The sequence below is a fragment of the Haemorhous mexicanus genome, chromosome 8, assembly GCF_027477595.1.
Source record: "Haemorhous mexicanus isolate bHaeMex1 chromosome 8, bHaeMex1.pri, whole genome shotgun sequence".
Lineage (NCBI taxonomy): Eukaryota > Metazoa > Chordata > Aves > Passeriformes > Fringillidae > Haemorhous > Haemorhous mexicanus.
Window position 1 is genome coordinate 19,995,052 of NC_082348.1, and position 5,610 is coordinate 20,000,661.

Below are 5,610 nucleotides of genomic sequence, written 5' to 3' on the forward strand. Positions count from 1 at the left end.
CTACCTGAATTTACTGCTTTTACTTCAAGTTATTTCCTAAACAAAACTCAACCACCAGAAAAAAGCTAGCACTTTATACTTTGCCAGGAGATTTTATATGCAAACATTTTTTAGTCACTGTTGCTGGCAGGGGAGTACTGTTGTGTAGTGTCAAATTGATATTAAATGTGAATTAATGCATTAGATTAATTAAAGTAAGAGAAGACAAAAATTTTCTTTACTTCTCATAGGCAGTACCTAACTCCTTTATGATCAGGAAACCCATTTACTGATAGGTTTTTATTTTACAAAAATCAGACTAAGGAACTGTTAATGTGAAATTGTGAGTACTCTTGTTTCCTGTGATTTTCAGGGGGTGCTTAGCACTCATACTCTGGTTTCCAGAGTAAGCAGATAAAACCTCAATTAATTACATCAAATGCAGTTTCAAGTGCATCCTTTAAAGGATCAAACCTGAAAGGCTTATGGCCTATGCTTCCATTATTTTCACTAGCACTAGATGCCCAAGGGAAAAAGTTTATATATACATATGAGAAAGATGTAAATATACAAGTGAACTCTTAATGTGAGGAAAGACTCAAATGTGTATTTCACACAGAATTGAAGGGATCTCAGCCACTTTTGCCAGCATTCACAATTAAATAACTTCACCCAAACTTTCTGCCTTTTCAATGTGCAAAAATGTTTGTTTCTTATGTCCAGTTACTTTAACAGCACAGTTTCTTGCTCATTTTATTCTCATTTTGTCTTTTTTTTCCTTATTATTAAGAAAAAGACTTCTGATATCAGGTAACGGTAACTGAAGATTGCCAAAAACTCAACAGCAAGAATTTTTTTTCTTATGGAACTGTAACAGCTATCCCACAAGATGGAACAGCTAATAAATTAATTTGGTTCCCAGTTATAATAAAGATTGTTTAAAGGAATACCTGCTAGAAAGGACACCTGTGTAGGGTGGCAAGTAAGCTGAGTGCTTTCTGAAAGAACAGTTGTGAGGAACTGCTGTTTGCTGCTTAAAGCAGGGTCTCTGAGTACTCTGCCTACAAAAAGCAAAATGTTGGTCTAGTAATTAAAAAGATCCTGGCCTAGTGAATTCAGGTTGGATTTCACCAAAGGTTGTTTGAAACAAACTTCCTGCTGTTGCCAGAATGAACAAATCCTAAATGGTAAGTGCAAAAAAGGGTAAGTAGTAAAACTGGTTTTCTAAGACTGAACCACAAAAGAATATATAGAACAGCAACTGAGTTCCTTTCTAACTGCAAGTATTACTACACTGCAAAACCTTTAAAGAGCTTATTTTTTCTGGACTTGATCTGATATGTCTGTAGCAATGCCTCACCAATAATAGCTGAATTGTATCAACCGTTCAGAGAAGATCACTTGAAGCTCTCTGGTTGCTAGACTTGGCATTTGTAGAACTATGGTATTTATTTCTGCTTTACTGAAATTACAAAACGATGACCAAAATCTTCAGGTTATTATATTCTTATAGAATATAGAAAGAATATAGATTAGAAATAATATAGAAAATCATTTTATGTCAGTGCATTCAAATATTTCTAGATTTAATAAAGTAGTCAAAGTGCTTGATTTGGCTAATAAAAGATTAACAACTGCAAAAATAGATTGCTTTTTTTGGGATTGATTTTTTTAATAAAAGGAACTAGGTATCCTAGCTGAGTGAAGAGTTACAATAATGTGATTGCTAAGAACCACTTGGTATAGCTTAGTAACTCATTTAGTAAATTGGGAGTACAAATGCCTTATTCCTGCCTGAGTGGAGAAGGAGTAGTGTTGTTGAGAACATTATATTTGTAGGGAAGACTAAGGGCACATTCTTCTCAGGAAGAAAAAAGGAAACATGGGAGGGAAAGCTAAAATTCACTGGAATTATTCCACGAAGTGACTCAAGAACTCTGGCTTACTTGAGATGCTGCAAGAGAAGCAATGCATTCCACATGATAGGCTTGCAGGCTCTCCAGACAGTCCCCAGTAACAGCTGCTTGCCAGAAGACAGGCAGGAAAATTATTCTGTTAACTTGTTCACTTGGATTCAGACTCATACATTGGCAATTTTCCCTGTTATCTTCTGTATCTGCAGTTAGTCTCAACTTTGGATGTTGCCCTCCTCTAACATGCAATTTGCAGCATGGTTGCACACATTTCCAAGCTCTGGGGCAATGGAAATCTAGGAAACTCCAGAATGTTGACACCACGCTCTTCCTATTTCAGCCCTTTGCAATGCCACTGCCTATTCTTTGCTACTGCCTGAAAGCTGGCTTGATTTTATGGCTGTCTTAGAAACACTTTGTTTTGTGGACCAAAGCAGCATACTTCCACCATTTCTACTTCAACAGAATCACTTTTGATTTTCAACTTCACCGTGACATCTCAATGACTGGAAGACAGAGAAGCAGAAATGGGATCCCAAAAATGCTAGCCCTTTATTTGTATTTGATAAATATAGCTGTTTAGAGATCCAGGTGGAATTTCCCAACTTAGAAATTTAAAAGATAGGAAGGAGTGACTTCTCTCGGTAAGATTTGCTTTGAGGGTAAAAAGCCTTTCTCTTGTCATTTGAGCACATACTCACTGCCAAGGCTGGTGAGTGGTAGGGAAGAAAATAAAAAAGCACAAATAAAAACTGAAAGCAGTAAAACTTTATAATCTTGCTTTGACAATTCCAACTATTATCCCACTGTTCCACAACTTCAAAAAGCTTCTACAAAATAATTATTAGAAAAATATCCTACAACTCACAGAAGCAAAATGTTTATAGATTGAAGATCAAATAAAGAGTTCTATTGCACAGGTAACAATGACTGGCCTATGACCAGTATAACATTCTGGACAAAAGGTGCACTATGTGTCTTAATTTATCTCAGCACAAGCTCCTTCTAGGGTGGAGAATAAGTAAAAATCATTTATTGGAAGAGTCTTGCTCCATAGTCACAATTTGCAATTTGCAAAGACAAATTAAAATTAATTTGACCTTTACTTGGGGTGGGAACTCAACATGATACAGTTGATTGCTGAGGGCCAAATGACACACCTGATAATCTGTTTGGAAAATAACCCCCCACATAAAAATGAAATTACCCTAACTATGGGGTTTTCAAGTCTCTGCAAGGAAGCAATAAACACCTGATTTTGTTAATCATTACTGAGGATAGGTTCTACAGCAGTTCATTATCTCTACTCTTTTCCAGAGCTTCCTAGCGACAATGATATCTTTCCAGTACATTATCAACTCTGTCAGTGTGTATTCCCTCTTTCTGTTGGGACATGATCTAACATGCACTTCTTTCTTTGGGTTGCTACATTGTCAGATGTAGGATAAGTGTGACTTCAGACCTGGAAGAACTTCAAAGTAGACAGACAACAAAAGACCTATGAAACAGACAAAGATTCACAGATTATTTTTAAGAAGTAGCAATGGATTCCTGCCAGTATTACACGTATGGTACTTGGCAACTGCTGTCATCATTGCTATACCATTCATACATTTTGAGAGCAGCAGCCTGAACATAAGTGTACATAAACGCTTATCTAGGCAACACACCATGTCACCATAGGCCATTATTTTGTGCTTCTGATGTAAATTTTTGTAAATGAAATCCACTCAGACATTGTAGCTGTGCTAAGGATTGCTTCTGATTCTGCACCAGGCAGATATTTGGTGCAAATGTGATATTTGCATCAGGCAGGCAAGAAGAGGTGGAAGAACAGGAAATGTGGAGAAATACAGACCAGAGTTACTAATGGTGCTGCCTGAAATCTCTTCTGCATTACAGATGTTCCATAAAGAACATTTCACTTTGTCTAACAAATTATTTTGCACTTTGTTCTGGTTTGGTTTATTTAACAATCTCTAAGCTTTAGAATTTCTTCAATTATATATATATTTTTTAATTGTTCATCATTACGTGGTAAAACCAGGCTTCATATGCAGTTCAATGGAATTTTGTGTCTGAGGGTAAACCAGTGCCAGCTACAGGAATTCACTAAAGTCTTCTGAGAGATATAGTTTTAGCTTAAGTAAAATCCACTTGAGTAGAAGATTCCTAAACAGGACTGGTGGGATACTGGATGTAATCAACGCTTGTTGAAATCAGTGGGAACTGGAAGCATTTTGCAATTGGGAGATTTAGGTTCATAGGAGACAAATTAAAATAAACATTTATGTCAGTTTTTAAGACAAAAGTAAAATTTTTCTGACCATAATATTAAGATGACCTGTGTGCCTCATAAGCTAATGACAATCTGGCACCCTGGCAAGATCATACATGAGTGCATTCATCAGAAGATTTAGGGCTCGGATCTTCTCTTAGATGCTGTGACTTGTGAAATTTAACAATACAAGTGTTCTACTTGCCATTGTGAGTAGAATGAGCAACCAGTTAAATCCTAAGGACACACCAAATCCATGCAAACTAAAGCTAAGTATCTTTATCCAAGTGCTCTCAACTCAAGCTTTTCTTTAAAACATCAGTGTGTATTTTTAGGAGATTAAAGACAACAATGAAGAAATATTTGCGTCCCACTCCATCTGGCTTGGTCTTTATGTCTCTATGTAGATATTTCCAACACTTCAGTAAGTATGGTGTTTGAATTGGCAGTATTCTATTCAAAACTATTTTAAGTTTCATAAAACCATTTCCTTTCTTTTTCTAGGCCTCAGTTTAAGTGTGAGATACCAGAGATCAAATTCTAGCCAGAGTACAAAGTATTTTTTTTCTCTCAATCAATTAACGAACTTTTAATTCATATGTAGTTCAACACTATATATATTTTAAAAGTAAGCTAATCAAATACCAGAAAATTAGTGTTGAATATATGTTTGGGCACATCCTCCTACAATATCTGACAGGCTTCAGAGTGAGGTGAATGTTCTACACCAACACAAACTGCTGACTACATGATTTGACCAAACTGGTCTAATCTATCATGTTATATTTTTGGCAGGTCTATTGTCTCTTTTGCAATTCTGTTTTTTTTCCTTCTGTTTTCCTCTCTAGCTTCCCTACAATGGGCCTTTCCATACCTATTGGAATTGTCTACATTTTATGCATTCCCTTTTTCGCTAGTGGACGTTTGATATATTTGTGCTATTCAACAGAACAATGTTCACATCCTCTTGCATGCTCAGGTCAAACTCCACATATGAAACTGGTTAGCATCTGTACTCTATTTGAAGCACTCAATGCATCCAGTGAGAAGGGGGCCATCATGATGGCAAGACTGTGCTCCAGGTAAGTACATCAGCGTCTTTAAGTATGCTTCTCCTCCTCTGTATTTTCTGTGTGCGCTGTCTCTTCTTCATAACAGCACTCCTACTTTATCTGTAAGTGCTTATGACTGTGGTGGCTTATCTTTCTGGCGGCTCTGTGAACTCCCCAATCTCCACAACAGCCTCTCGGCACAAAACCCGTGACCACCCGCTCCCTTCCTTGGCTGCAGGGGGGAACGCAGTCGGGCTGCCACCATGGCAGCGAACAGGCTGACACAGAAAATTATTTTCTAAGGCGGAGTTCTGAATTGAATGCGACGGGACGCACGGAGAGGGCAGGGTGGAGGGGCGCGGAGGATCGCGGAGTGCCGCCCTGTTCC